We start from the raw sequence: 15,076 nt of genomic DNA on the forward strand, positions 1-15,076 counted from the left end.
TCCATGCATCTTATCAGACCACCATGCCTTAAAATTAGAATTCAACAACAACACAAAGTGCAGAAAACCTACAAACTCATGGAAATTGAATAATGCTCAACTGCACCATCCCTGGGTCAAAGAGGAAATAAAAAAGAAATTAAAGACTTCCTCGAACTCAATGAGAATGAAGACACAACATACCCAAACCTATGGGACACTTTGAAAGCAGTGCTACGGGGAAGTTCATAGCACTAAGTGCTCACATGAAGAAACAGGAAAACAGTTATACCAGAGAATTAACATCACAGCTAAAAGCTCTAGAACACAAAGAAGCAAACTCCCCCAGGAGGAGTAGACGCCAGGAAATAATCAAATTGAGGGCTGAAATCAACAAAGTAGAAACCAGGAAAACAATACAAAGAATCAATGCAACGAAGAGTTGGTTCTTTGAGAAAATCAACAAGATAGACAAACCTTTGTCCAAACTTACCAAACAGCAGAGAGTGAACACGCAAATTAACAAAATCAGAAATGAAAAGGGGGACATAACAACAGACTCTGAGGAAATCCAGAGAATCATTAGGTCATACTTTGAAAACCTGTACTCCACAAAATTCGAAAATTTAAAGGAAATGGATGACTTCCTGGACAGCTATCATTTGCCAAAACTAAATCAAGAACAGATAAGCAATTTAAATAGACCTATAACCCCTATGGAAATAGAAGCTGTCATCAAAAGTCTCCCAACCAAAAAAAGTCCAGGTCCAGATGGCCTCAGTGCAGAATTCTACCACAAATTCAAAGAACAGCTTATACCAATTCTTCTCAAAGTGTTCCACACAATAGAAGCAGAAGGGTCTTTGCCAAACTCTTTCTATGAGGCTTCAATAACCTTGATCCCCAAGCCACACAAAGATACAACCAAGAAAGAGAACTTCAGACCAATATCCCTCATGAACATTGATGCAAAAATACTCAATAAAATACTGGCAAATCGGATCCAAGAACACATCAAAACAATCATTCACCACGATCAAGTAGGTTTCATCCCAGGGATGCAGGGATGGTTCAACATACGAAAATCCATCAACGTAATCCACCATATAAACAAGCTGAAAAACAAAAATCACATGATCATCTCACTAGATGCTGAAAAAGCCTTTGACAAAATCCAACATCCCTTCATGATAAAGGTCTTGGAGAGATCTGGGATAACAGGGACATACTTAAACATAATAAAAGCCATATACAGTAAACCAACAGCCAACATCAAACTAAATGGACAGAAACTCAACGCAATTCCTCTAAAATCAGGAACAAAACAAGGCTGTCCACTCTCTCCATACCTTTTCAACATGGTACTTGAAGTTCTAGCTATAGCCATACGACAACAAAGGGGGATCAAGGGGATACAAATTGGGAAGGAAGAAGTCAAACTTTCACTGTTTGCAGACGATATGATAGTTTATATCAGTGACCCAAAGAACTCTACCAGGGAACTCTTACAGCTGATTAACACCTTCAGCAAAGTGGCAGGTTACAAGATCAACTCAAGAAAGTCAGTAGCCCTACTATATACAGATGATAAAAGGGCTGAAAGAGAAATCAGAGAAACATCACCCTTTACAATTGCCACAAACAACATAAAATACCTTGGGGTAACGCTAACCAAACAAGTGAAAGACCTGTATCGTAAGAACTTTGAATCTTTAAAGAAAGAAATTAAAGAAGCCCTCAGAAAATGGAAAGATCTCCCATGCTCTTGGATAGGTAGGATCAATGTAGTAAAAATGGCAATCCTGCCAAAAGCAATCTACAGATTCAATGCTATCCCCATTAAAATCCCAGCACAATTCTTCACAGACCTTGAAAGAACAATAATCAATTTTGTATGGAAAAACAAAAGACCCAGGATAGCCAAAACAACCCTGTTCAACAAGGCAACGTCCGGAGGCATCACTATCCCTGACCTCAAGCTCTATTATAGAGCTATAGTCCTGAAAACAGCTTGGTATTGGCACAAAAATAGACAGGCAGACCAATGGAATCGAATTGAAAATCCGGGTATTAACCCACACACGTACGAACATCTGATCTTCGACAAAGAAGCTAAAAATATACAATGGAATAAAGAAAGCATCTTCAACAAATGGTGCTGGCATAATTGGAGACTGGCATGTAGAAAAATGCGGATCGATCCATGTTTATCGCCATGCACAAAACTTAAGTCCAAATGGATCAAAGACCTCAACATAAATCCAGCCACACTGAACCTCTTAGAAGAGAAAGTGGGTGGTACCCTTGAAAGAATTGGTACAGGAGACAGCTTCCTGAACATAACACCAGTAGCACAGACAGTGAGATCAACAATTAATAAATGGGACCTACTGAAACTGAGAAGCTTCTGTAAGGCAAAGGACACAGTCAGCAAGACAAAAAGGCAGCCCACAGAATGGGAAAAAATATTCACTAATCCCACATCTGACAGAGGGTTGATCTCCAAAATTTACAAAGAACTCAAGAAGCAAGTCTCCAAAACAGCAAAGGACCCAATTAAGAAGTGGGCTGCAGAACTAAATAGAGAGTTTTCAATAGAGGAGTCTAAAATGGCTGAGAGGCACTTGAGAAAGTGCTCAACATCCTTAGCCATCCGGGAAATGCAAATCAAAGCAACTCTGAGATACCATCTCACTCCTGTCAGAATGGCTAAAATCAAAAACACCAATGACAATTTATGCTGGAGAGGATGTGGTGAAAGGGGGACACTCCTCCATTGCTGGTGGGAGTGCCAACTGGTTCAGCCACTTTGGAAAGCAGTATGGAGATTCCTCAGAAAAATGGGAATAAACCTACCACAAGACCCAGCAACTGCACTCTTAGGCATATATCCAAAAGATGCCCATTCATATAACAAAGATGTCTGTTCCACTATGTTCATAGCAGCTTTATTTGTAATAGCCAGAACTTGGAAGCAACCTAGATGTCCCTCACCCGAAGAATGGATAGAGAAAATGTGGTACATCTACACAATGGAGTACTATTCAGCAGAAAAAAATAATGGAATCATGAGATTCGCAGGCAAATGGATGACACTAGAAGAAACCATCCTGAGTGAGGTAACCCAGTCACAAAAAGAGAAACATGGCATGTACTCTCTCATATATGGATTTTAGACATAGATCTGGGGAGTGCCAGCCTACAATCCTATTGCCAGAGAGTCTGGGAAACAGAAACTTCATTTACTGGCTGGTTAAGTACTGAGCTGAACTCAAGAAAGCCAGTATCAGAGAGGGAGGACTGATGATCAAAGGGATTAAGACTGGGCTGGTTGAACCCCCAGAAACAGCTGACCAGACAAAGGTTAACTCTTGAATCCCAGGCATCAGCCTGGGAATCCAGCATGGGACTGATCAAGACCCCCTGAATCTGGGTGTCAGTGAGGAGGCCTAGGTAATCTATTGAGCCTTGGACAGCAGATCAGTACCCATCCCAAGTATACACACGGTCTCTGGACTCCCATAGAACAATGTGAGGTGCACTCTCACCCTGAACTCTTGGGGAAGGGTCTAGGCCCTGCCCTATATGAAATGACAGACTATGGACACCCCCATGGAGGGCCTCACCCTCCCTGGGGGAATGAGGGGATAACGGGGGGGGATGGGGGGAGGGCACAGGAGGAGGGGAGGGAAAGGGAGAGGGACCTCGTACTGACTTGTGAAGCAACCTTTTTTCTTATCTAAATTTAAAATGGAAAATAAAAAAAATATTAATATAATAAAAAAAAATATTCACTCATCCCAAAGGAAAAAAAAAATACTGTCTTTAAAAATAAAAGAAAGTAGTTTCTCAGTAGAAAAGAAGCGAATCTTTACCCTGAAGAGTATGTGTATTGGGAATGTGCGCCTAAGAACCATGATGAAGAGGATAAAGTCTGCCAGTGCTATGTTCAGTCGTGGGACATCCATAGTAGGTAGACAATCTGGAAAAAGCATTTCTGTCTTGCACATCAAAATCACTAAGCTGCTGAACTTACTCAACTTCAACTTTAATTTAAACTATATGAACCTTAAATCATCCTAATTAAAGCCTGTCATTAACTCAGAAACCTCAGCTTGGCATAAAAAAATCTGGCATAAAGTGATATTAAATATTTTTATTCAGTCATAAATTATCAAATTACTTCAAGAGCTGTTTTTCATCTGAAATAGGACGAGCTCAGACACTAGATGAAGTGATCTGTATGCTTTTGCATAAGTATGTATATGACGCAATGGCAACAGGCAGTCTCTGTTGCTTATTGTTTTAACTGGGAATGAGAGTACAAAAGCTTGTGCAGTGTCCAGGTTCAGAGAGGATTCTCGAACTCCGTCATCTGCCAGAGAAGTCGGCTGCAGAACTTTGTGTGCATAAGAATTTGTATGGCTGTGAAAATTTTGGCATTAAGAAAAGTGGTGTAGATGGAAGGGGCGCCTTCCTTTTGTCCTGAGTCTTTCCGGTTTGTCTACAGAAACAGTCATCCTTTTTTCTTTTACTCACTGAACTTGCCACCTCTCTTTGGTAAATTTACCTCCATATGTAGGTAACACCAAGTTACGTTCTTCTAGGTACAACATGAGTGAAGTAAAAAACAACAACAACAAAAGAAAAACAAAAACACAAAAAAGCAAAAGCCCATATATACTTCCAAAATTGGTTCTAAAAGTAAGGGGTGTGTACATGTCTAAATCAGAGTGTAAGGGCCTTCTCATTTTGTATTCACTATGGAGCACAGGCAGCAATGGCAGTCTTCAAAACCTGCCTAGTCACATAATAGTGTTGGATTGGAGCATTTCCCTACCAAGAGGTAGTGAGTCCACTCCCTCTGGGTTCATCACATGTGTGGACATGTCTTTGGTATGCTTGCTTGCAACCTTGGTCCATAGAATTCCCCCCAGCTTACTGTACTTCAGACCCCACAGGGAAAGGCAAGCATTCTACTGCAGGGTAATGACACAAGATAGTGGGTTGTAAAAGTGTCTTCTTGGCCATGGAAAACCCAGGCATTGCAAAGCTCTCTCTCCCCTTTTTAGTATATACTGTGTTACAGGAACCCAACACTCAGGGACTCTAAATCATGCACTTGTTTCTTCTCTGGGTGCCATTGATGCCCTGTTCTATACTTGTGATACATTCTTACCCTGTGACTCATCTTAACCACAGACAGATCAGTCAAGTAGGAGAATGGGCAACATTTGACAGCACTAATCTAGTATGCTTTGCTTAAAAAAACAGATGGACAATAAAAATGGGTTTGGATTATGGTGCACAGGGATTGGATTGGTTCATTGCCCCCCACCTCAGTTATATATTTTCTTGGCACATGGATTTAGATAAAGCTATCATCAACGGGGGCCCACAAGGCTGGAGTAACATCTTGTCTCTATGCCGAAGACTAGTTAGTAGTTTGGAGGCTAGGAGGGTGAGAGGAGTCATCTTGAAGTCAATCTCCTTGGCAATAGAATGACACAGGTGTGCAATTACACCCAAGTTTTACATGGAATGTGTGTTTATACTGCAAAACACTTCCTGAGATGGATGTTGGCACATGAGAGTGATACGGAAAATATTTAGCTACTGAGACAGCATGGGATCTGACCCCTCAGAGTGGGGAGACAATCAGAAGAATATCACTTCTACTACGTCTCAGAGCAGGGCAGTGGGGATCCACTTAGGCCTTCTGAGCTGTCAAAGGATGCAATCAGTGTGCTTCTCAAAAACACTAATTAATAAACTGCAGAAGAAGAATGGAAGGAATTAGGCATACAATCCGGTTTGCATGTGGCTTTTGTAACCATGATGTGTTCAGGAACTCAATTAGGGCTGCGGCAGCTGGAATATAAATGAAGGAGACACACGGATAGATTTGGAAGATGCATTCAGATTAGAGTAGAGAGGGAGACAACGTTCATTCTGAGAACGAGAATTTTCGTACAAGGCAAATTTGCAATCCTTGGGATACTTTGGATCTTAACTGTCCCCTAAGATGTGACCATGACCTCGAGATAGCATACTGCTTGGTAGTGGACGTTTTAAAAGGTGGTCCTGATGGATAGAAGCTAGGGAACATAAAAGCATGTGATATTGGGACCTGAGTTTTTTCTTCTCAACCTAGTGTGTCTCCTCCTCTTCCCTTCCCACTCCTCCCCTTCTTTTCTTCATCCACACCTACTCTCTCCCTGGCTTCATCTTCATACTTATTTCACCTCTCTTATCATCTGTCCCTTGCTGTTTTCCTCCCTCCCTCCCTCCCTCCCTCCCTCCCTCCCTCCCTCCCTCCCTCCCTCCCTCCCTCCTGTCATAACTTCCTTCTTTCTGTTCTTTTCCTGGTCCTACACTAACAGATTTCTCCTGTTCCCAAGAAATTCTGCAACGGTGTGTTGCCTTGCCACAGACAAATAAACACAGATAATTAAACCTGTACTGAAATCTATGAAACTCTGAGCTGAAGTAAATCTCTCGTCACTTCCTCAGTTATCTTAGTTTCCTGCAACCACAGAACGCTGTTAGGATACCTGTAAAATAGGTAGCAGTCATGGCTTAGGTTTATTTAGGGAAAGACAGGAATAGTAGTGCAAGGTTTACAGTATAGAACCATGTTCAGCCACCATCACGTCCTTGCTCAGCCTCCTTCAGACTGAGGTTCTTCGAGCAAGTTGCAAGACGTCCTCTATAGTCTAGTTTTGTCGAAGTTGCTTCATCTGTAGAATGGAAATACAGCAGTAACTCTCTCGTGGAATTGTAAAACTCAGCATAAGCCACAGAAACGGAACTAGCCATGTGACGTGTGTACACATGTCAATTTGTAAACTGGATATCTATCATCATTTATATATCATGTCTGCCTATCTGCCATACATCTATGATTTATCTCTTATATACTGGTCTAAAGAGACACAGAATCGACCCCTGTATTTGCAGAGCCTGAGCAGTCTGTGACCTTCAGGGAAATAGCAGGCTGGAGGCCTAACACAGCAGATGCTTTAACCATAAGTCTGAAGGCGGGAAAAGAATCACATCCCAGACCATGATGTCTTGCAGGAACTAAATTCTGTTGCTTTTACTTGCCTTCAACTGACTGGATGAGACTCCATGCCTTGGTGAGGGCTGTTTGTTTTAATGAATCAACTGATATGACTATGAATACAAGCTAGACACCCCTACAGTCACACCCAGAATAATTGTCTGAGAACGTTGTGGTCTGGGCATGTTGACATGTATGATTAATCACTCACAGAAGTCCAGGTAGGCAACGTGTATGGAAGACCCTTCCATATGCTGCTTTTCTAGTGTGCTGTAGTAAGCTAATATTCAGTGTGTTTCTTTAATTGATGACGATGATGAAAGCTGTGAGACGGTGATCTGAAAATATCTAATTTGCCTGAGGATTTGGAGCTGGAGCAGCTTGAGTTATTCCATCATACTAAGGGACTAGTTTTGTATAATTGGAGTAATGAAACTTTATCTTTTTAAATGGATTAATTCATTAATTAGTCCAGGTCGTAGAACATAGGACCTTTCACATGTTACTCACGTTCTACAGCCCTGAACTACACCCTCATCCCGAATGAAAACATTTGTAAATAATGAGGGCAGATATCCTAGGCTATAAGAAAGGAACTACCGAGTAAACACATGAAGGTAAGTGAACATGATTTCCAAGAACAAGGAAAGGTCAACAGTGCTGTAAGAGAGAACTCAAAATAAGGAAATGACTTCTATTTGGGAATGAGGGTACTGCTGGTGATCTTTGGGTGTTCCATTTTGACTGACTGACTGAGTCATTTATGAATACTTCCAAGGTCAAGAAGCAGATGAATACTAAGACATGTGCACATTCATCACTGTGCTTGAGTACAAAACATTTACATTGGGTGTTGTATTTCTTCCCTGAGCTCCTGTAACAAACCACCCCAGACTAAGAGGATTAAATCTGTTGCCTCATGGTTGTTAGGGCCAGGAGTCTAAGATCAAGGTGTCAATAGAACTGGATCCTTCTACAGGCATTGAGAAGAAGCTGAGAAAGTATTTCTTCTCCTGGTTTAGTGTGGTTTCTGGCAACCGCTGACATTCCATGTTAATGGTGCTCTGTCTGTGTCTTCTCTGTCCCCCTTCTGTCACTACACCACCTCTTTCTCCTCACATGGCCTTCCTTTTTTGTAGGACATGGCAATAACTGGACAGTGATAAAACTTTATTTTAAGTAATTATGTAAAAAAAAAAGTCCCCCAAACAAGCAAAACAAATATGCCATTGCAAAGATTTATTGACATGTTCTGAGCTGGGACTTGGGTATGTGAGTTGCTTAGCAGATCTTATTCATCTGATGCTTAAATTCAAGTATTTAGTGTTGGCTAGGAGTAATTGGGGAAAAATACAAAAATGAAAGGAAGTGAGGGGAGAGAGAGGAAAGGATGGTGGTGGAAGGGGAAACAAGAAGAGGAAGAAAATGAAAAGGAGAAAGAGAGGAGAAAAGAGAAAGTGAAGGTCAATGAGTGTCACCTAATTTAATTTTCTGGAGCAAAAGAACACACAATATTCAGCCAGCGGTGCTCTGGGCTTCCTCACACAGAAGAGACAATTTGTAATGTTTTCCACACAGCACTGTTTGGCTTCCATGGGTTATTTGCCAATATATCTGGACAATTCCAAACAGTTAAGAAAAAGAGCTGTTACAGGCATGAGTGTGCAGAAGTTAGGGGCACTGATAATCATCTCAGGCCATACAGAATAGCTTCAGGTATTAAATTCATGATATATTTAATGCCACAGTTGGGATGGCATGATCTATAGGGGATTTAGAAAAGAATCCTGTGTAAGACATTTCTACAAGGAAGGGAGTTTAAGATAACTATTGTTGAAATATCTTCTAAATATTTAAATAATCCTATATATTAGAAATACCTTCTAAATATATTGAAATGCCGTCTAACATCATCGGTTTGGTGTAATGAGTTTTACTGGGAGACTGTCAGTTCACTTGGAATTGTATCTTCTCCTTACATTCCAATATCACTGCTGTTAAGACAAATGCTCCTGGCTCATATCACCTGCACATTTCCCTGAACCTTAATTCTCATGGCAGCTGGCCCTGTCTCTGTTACTGAACTTCCATGCCCTCATTTCATTCAGTGGATAGACTACTTGTCGAAACCTTTTTCAGTTACAGTTGAAAATTAGGTGCCCTCATGAGACTTTCTTCCTCGTGGTAGAGATGCAATAGAAAATGGAATTAGTGGCAGGCAGAGCATAGCAGAAAATTGGCCAAGGAGGCACCAGTCTTGGAATAGAAGAGCCAAGGTCCACAATGAGACCGGCTGATGAACAATGGAGTCTGACTGTCTTAGTTAGGGTTTCTATTACTGTGATAAGAAGAAAAAGAAAAATTGTGACTATAAATTATAATGTGGAGGAAAGGGTTTGTCTCAGCTTATAACTCTCAGGTCACACTCCATCACTGAGGAGAATTGGGGCAGGAACCCAGAGGCAGGAGGGTGTTGCAGAACCCATGAAGGGGTGCTGCTTACTGGCTGGCTCATCATGGCTTGTTCATCTGCTTTCATATGGCACACAGGACGACCTGCCCAGAGGTGATGCCATCTACAGTGAGCTGTGTCCTCCCATAACCATTATCAATCAAGAAAATGCACAACAGCCTTGCCCACAGGCCAGTCTGATGTAGGCCTTTTCTTAATCGAGGTTCCCTCTTTCAAAATGACTCTAGCATGTGTCACATTGCCATGAAACTAGCCAACACGCCAGCTCCACTTTGCCCCGTCTTTTACAGCGGTCTCTGTATATACTGGCAGAACCGGCATACTGATTTTCAAGCCTCTTTCGTGGAAGTTTGCCTTTTCAACTCACAAGTTTGTGTTCAAAGCGATTGACAAGAATAATTACAGATGCGTAGACCGATTCCTTTCTTTTAATCTATCATATTAAAAAAATCATTTGTGCATAGAAGTAGAGAGGGTGTCATAACAAAGCTAACATCTATTTTCAACAACTGCTAAAGAGTTTGGCATTCCGGAACTTATTTATAAGGCTATGTCTCATGGAAGAATAAGTGGTTTTCACCAATTTCTGTCCAATTTTAGATGTGAAAATTAACTTAAAATTTCCGCTCAGTATATATGGACTAAAATGGTGTTCAAGGCCTGATATTTTGGGACATTCTTCTTTATAATAAAGTTCCAATATGACAGGAGTCTGCCTTGGTGTCATTTAATGAGAACATATTACCCAATAGTACTAATATGGACACTGGGCACAGGAAGGCTGTCTACAAAGTCATGTGGACTTCTGTCCCTCCTTATTTTGACAGTCTGATTTCCTTTTATGCCATTCCTCCTCCCACTCAAAGCCTCCTGCGCATGTGTAATGGGACATGGCTACGTTTGTACTACGTGATTTCAGGTGGGAAACTAGGAAGAAATGCCTGATGCTGACAGGTGTCCAAGTGCCAAGGTCTCCCTACAGAAAAGTCATTCCATACTGAAGATGCCGTCGTTACTGCCTCCGGTAGAACAGCACTGCGTGAGTCTCTCTGAGGGCTTATGACTGCCTGGCATCTACCCGGAAGGCCACAGATCCAAGCACTTCAGAGAGAAACTGCTTTGAGACCTGTACGTACTATGCAGACAGAGAGACTGCAATCGCTGTGAAGCTTGCATTTGGGCAAAGCAATTCTTAAGCAAAGTATGAGCTGTTCCAGTATGAGCTATTTTATACTGAGAAATAAATATAAAGAGAATGGCCATAACCACGAATGAAGAATTTTAAAAGTGAGCTACGCAAGAATGTCTGGAGTAAGTTTCGTGGTGAAACATGAAAACTGGTTCAGGGCGTCCAATTTTCAGTCTTGGTTCCATAAGCATAAATAACTTGCATCATAATAGACTCGGTTACTAGTAATGAGATGCTCCAAGTACATTTTTTCTCCCCTTATGGAGATACTGACCTTTGTCAAAGTGAGAAGGCTTAAGCAGTTTTCCCCCAGCCATCCCTCCAAGTCAATATTATGGATAACTCCACACAGTTTATAGTATTCTGCTTGTAAAGTCCATTCCCTAGTCCATTGTCACCGTGCCCTGATTCTCAGTAATGTATAGAAACCACTTTATTCTGCACGGCTGGAAGTTGCTACTTTATGTTCGGAAGTGCATCATATGGCAAGAGCAGTGTGGATAACAAATGTCTGTGTTACTGGCCAGAGTATATTCAGAGCCAATAAAGTGCAGGGCACACTGCTAGTGTTCAGATTAATTTCTTCACATGGTAGCCAAGTCCCACACTAATGTCCCCCGGGAGCTGTTCTGTGGCTCTATCAAGAAGACCTCTATCCTCTTCAACCTACAGCTCTTTCCAACTAACCAAATTGCCTTCTCCAGGACTGCCAGGCAGTGAATAACACCACTGGGCTTTCAAAGCTCAGGCTGTGACTTGTCCTTATTGAGAAACAAGGTAGCCGCTGTCCAATATGGGGAAACTGCCTTCAGTTAAACCTGGAAAAGGAAATGTAGGTTATGTGCTGAACAGGAAGGTGGTAAGCTGGCAAAGAAAGTGTAAATTCATTGTCAATGGAAATGCTAGAGTTTTGGAGACAGCAGGTATTGGAGGTATTCGGGTCCGTATATGGTATATGATGGAGTAGATGACTGAAGTCTAGTGACATCAAATGACATGTCATCCCAGTATGATAACCCAGTATCATGAAAACCAGGCCTCCCAATACTGTGGTCTCCCAATATTCCTAATTCTGTCTTCCTTCCCTTACCCTTGATTTAACAATGGTAACACGGTGAGTAAACCATGTTGGATCATTTTGTGCATATCACCAATTTTGAATATACAAAGTAACATATTTCAGTGTATTCAGTAATGATGTCTAACTAGCAACCACCGCCAGTCCCAGCAAGGTTGTTTTACTCTAAAGAAACTGGACTCACTGATAATTATTCTATTTTCTACCATCCCATACAGGCCTATAAGACAATATAATATATACATATATATATTATCTCTCTCTAAACTTGTCTTCTAGTCATCTTCAAAACATGGAAAAATAAATTTGTGAGGTTTTGTGACATGATTGTTTCACAGTACAGTTATATTGATTTATGTACATTACTTATTTCTCTTTAGTATCAATATTCCATGGATGACCATCTTAGACTTTGTTCAATACTGGGCTTTAAACTTCCTTTTTGGCCTCTGGATAATTTTCACTTGAAAATTCAAGCATAAGTTGTTGTGCTGACAAGCTTCAATATGTTTGAGTTGGCTGGCTGGATGGTTAGTTTTTCTGTTGTCGTTGTTGTTTTGTTGACGTCAGCATGACACAACCTCGTCACCTGGGAAGAGTTTTAATTAAGTAACTGTTTAAGCCAGGTTGGCTTGTGGGTATGTCTGTGGGGTATTTTGGCCCTTAACTGGTGGGGAAAGGCACAGGGCACTGTGGGTGGCATCATTCCCTTGGTTGAGTGTCCTGACCTGTAGATGAGATGAGAAAGCAATATGATTTTGTTTTGCTCTGCCCTTGATTGTGAGTGTGATGTGACTAGATGTTTTAGGCTTCTGCCACCTTGACACTCTGACAATGGACTCTAACCTAGAATTGTGAGTCAAATAAACTCCGTTCTCTTCTAATGTGTCATAGTCGGGGTGTCTCATCACACAGTAACACGTGTGAAACCACAACTGGGTATAATAATCTACTCCTTACCCACAAGTTTGCTCCACACAGTCACCTGTAGCCCAGAAATATTGGGCACATGGGAAATTGTAGCAGTAAATTCTCTTTAAGTTGTGTGACAATATTTAAATATTTCTTTACTTTTAAAATTATAATAAATATATCGTTCCCCTCTTCCCTTCTCACCAATCTCTCTTATGTACCTTCACTTCCTCAAATTCATGGCCTTTTTCTTTAATTGTTTTTCTCTCTTTATCTCTCTCTCTCTCTCTCTCTCTCTCTCTCTCTCTCTCTCTCTCTCACACACACACACACACACTCACTCCTAAATATTTAAATGCATCATGTTCAGATCACATAATGTTATTTGTGTGTATACATTTCTAGGGCTGACCAGTTGGTATCAGGTAGCCAACTGCTGGGTTGTTCTGTCTAGTTTCCATGTGAACTTTTCTCCTATCATGTTAGTGTTTCTATGGGTGCTGTCCTTTAATCAGGGTTTCTTTAGGCAAACTTGTTGAGGGAAATTCATGGGTGTTGCTTCTCTAACATTTGTAGGAGATGCAATCTCACAACAAACTTCCTGTTCCTCTGGCTCCTACAAGCTTTTCATTCCCTGCTCCATGATGATCCCAAATCTTAGGTGTAGCAATTTTGTTGTAGATACACCAGTTAGGACTGGGTACCAGATGATGTTTTGTTCTTTGTATTTTGATTGGCTGTGGTTTTCTGTAATGGTTCTTGTCTGTTGCAAAGAAAAGTTGTTTTGATGAGGGTGAGAACTAGACATATATCTAAAGACTTAGAGCTAGAAATTGTAGCTGATGAACAACATTCTATTTTTTTCTTTCTGGGTCTTGGTTATCTCACTCAACATGGTCCTTTTTTTTTAGCTACATCTGTTTACCTGCAGATTTCATGATATCATGTTTCCTTAACAGCTGAATAGGATTCATAAAGTATGTGTACCACATTTTCAGTATTCATTTCCTAGTTAAAGGACATTCAGGTTGTTTCTATTTTCTGGCAATTGTGAATACAGAAGCAGTGAACAAGGCTAAGCAATTACCTGTGCAACAGCATGTTGAGTATTTTGGTCATATACTAAGAAGTGGTATAGCTGAGTCATATGGCATCTTTAGTTTAGTTTTGGTTAACCTGTAATACTTCTATGGTTAAAGCATTTTCTAGGTTATGATGCTGTTAACCATTGACAGCACATAACATAATTAAAATTACCGTTCTCTTTGAATGAAAGAGAAAGAAGAGGCACAGGATTAGATACTATCTATGGTTGTAGGCATCAACTGTCCTGGAACATTGATAAGGCGGTATAGGGTAACTGTGGAATTAGAACTATATGTTTCCATGATGATATGATAGAACACTCCTTGAAATAATTATTCTATATAATTCCCCACAATATTTGAGGGTTTCAATTTTTCTACCATTTTGTCTTCTGGATAGAGCCCCTTGAACAAAACAACACAAATTTTGGTATGTCAATGTGATTCTTGGCTCCTCTACTTGGAGTCATATTTAAGGGGACTTGTTAAATGAAGGGGCATGAATTTGTATATATATATATATATATATATATATATTCTAGTTATCTTTTATTTCCTTAAGCATCCTCAATCAGAAATTGAGCTTGTCTGTATTCTTAGAAGACTGAGTTTAGTTGGATAGTTCCCAACTCTAGCTATTCAACCAAGTAAGAATCTATAGCTCACTATAAATTTTGTGCATATTTCCCTTCTGACCTGTAATATTGAGCACTTTTATGTAACTTTTGGAAATATATTTCTACTTTGAATTACCTTATCAAATGATTTCTTGCTTATTTTTACTGAGGTATTTATGCTTTTGTTGTTTGTGATACATAGGTATTCCTTACATATATGGTGCATACATGTTCATATGTATGCCCCAAACATGTTCTATCTCTCTGCTGGCTTGGAAAGAATGAGGCTTCACTAGAAGAATTTAATTTCTAGGAAAATTTAACTTTGGATTGAAATCAAGTCTTGAAAGTTAATCTGAAGAATTCTCTTTGTGGAAAACCTGAGGAAGTTAATAGTTGAGTATGATATTATACTTTAGTGACTGCAGCAATCCTTTCCTTTTACTTAGAAGACATACAAAATGCATGTCCTTTCTCAGATAACTGGTTCTAGAAGATGTATTTTGTTTAACAGTAAACACCTGTTATCTTTGCAGTGAACCAGTCAGCTCAAATAGTCATCCATGAATTTAGAATATAGACTCAGTTTTATATTTATACTTTATATTTTAACTGGGCATTTTCTTGATGTTTTCCAAGTAAAGAAAAATGTTGAGTTTGAGGGAAAGTTTTACTTTTTT

The sequence above is a fragment of the Mesocricetus auratus genome, unplaced genomic scaffold (genome assembly GCF_017639785.1).
Source record: "Mesocricetus auratus isolate SY011 unplaced genomic scaffold, BCM_Maur_2.0 Super-Scaffold_100031, whole genome shotgun sequence".
NCBI classification, from domain to species: domain Eukaryota; kingdom Metazoa; phylum Chordata; class Mammalia; order Rodentia; family Cricetidae; genus Mesocricetus; species Mesocricetus auratus.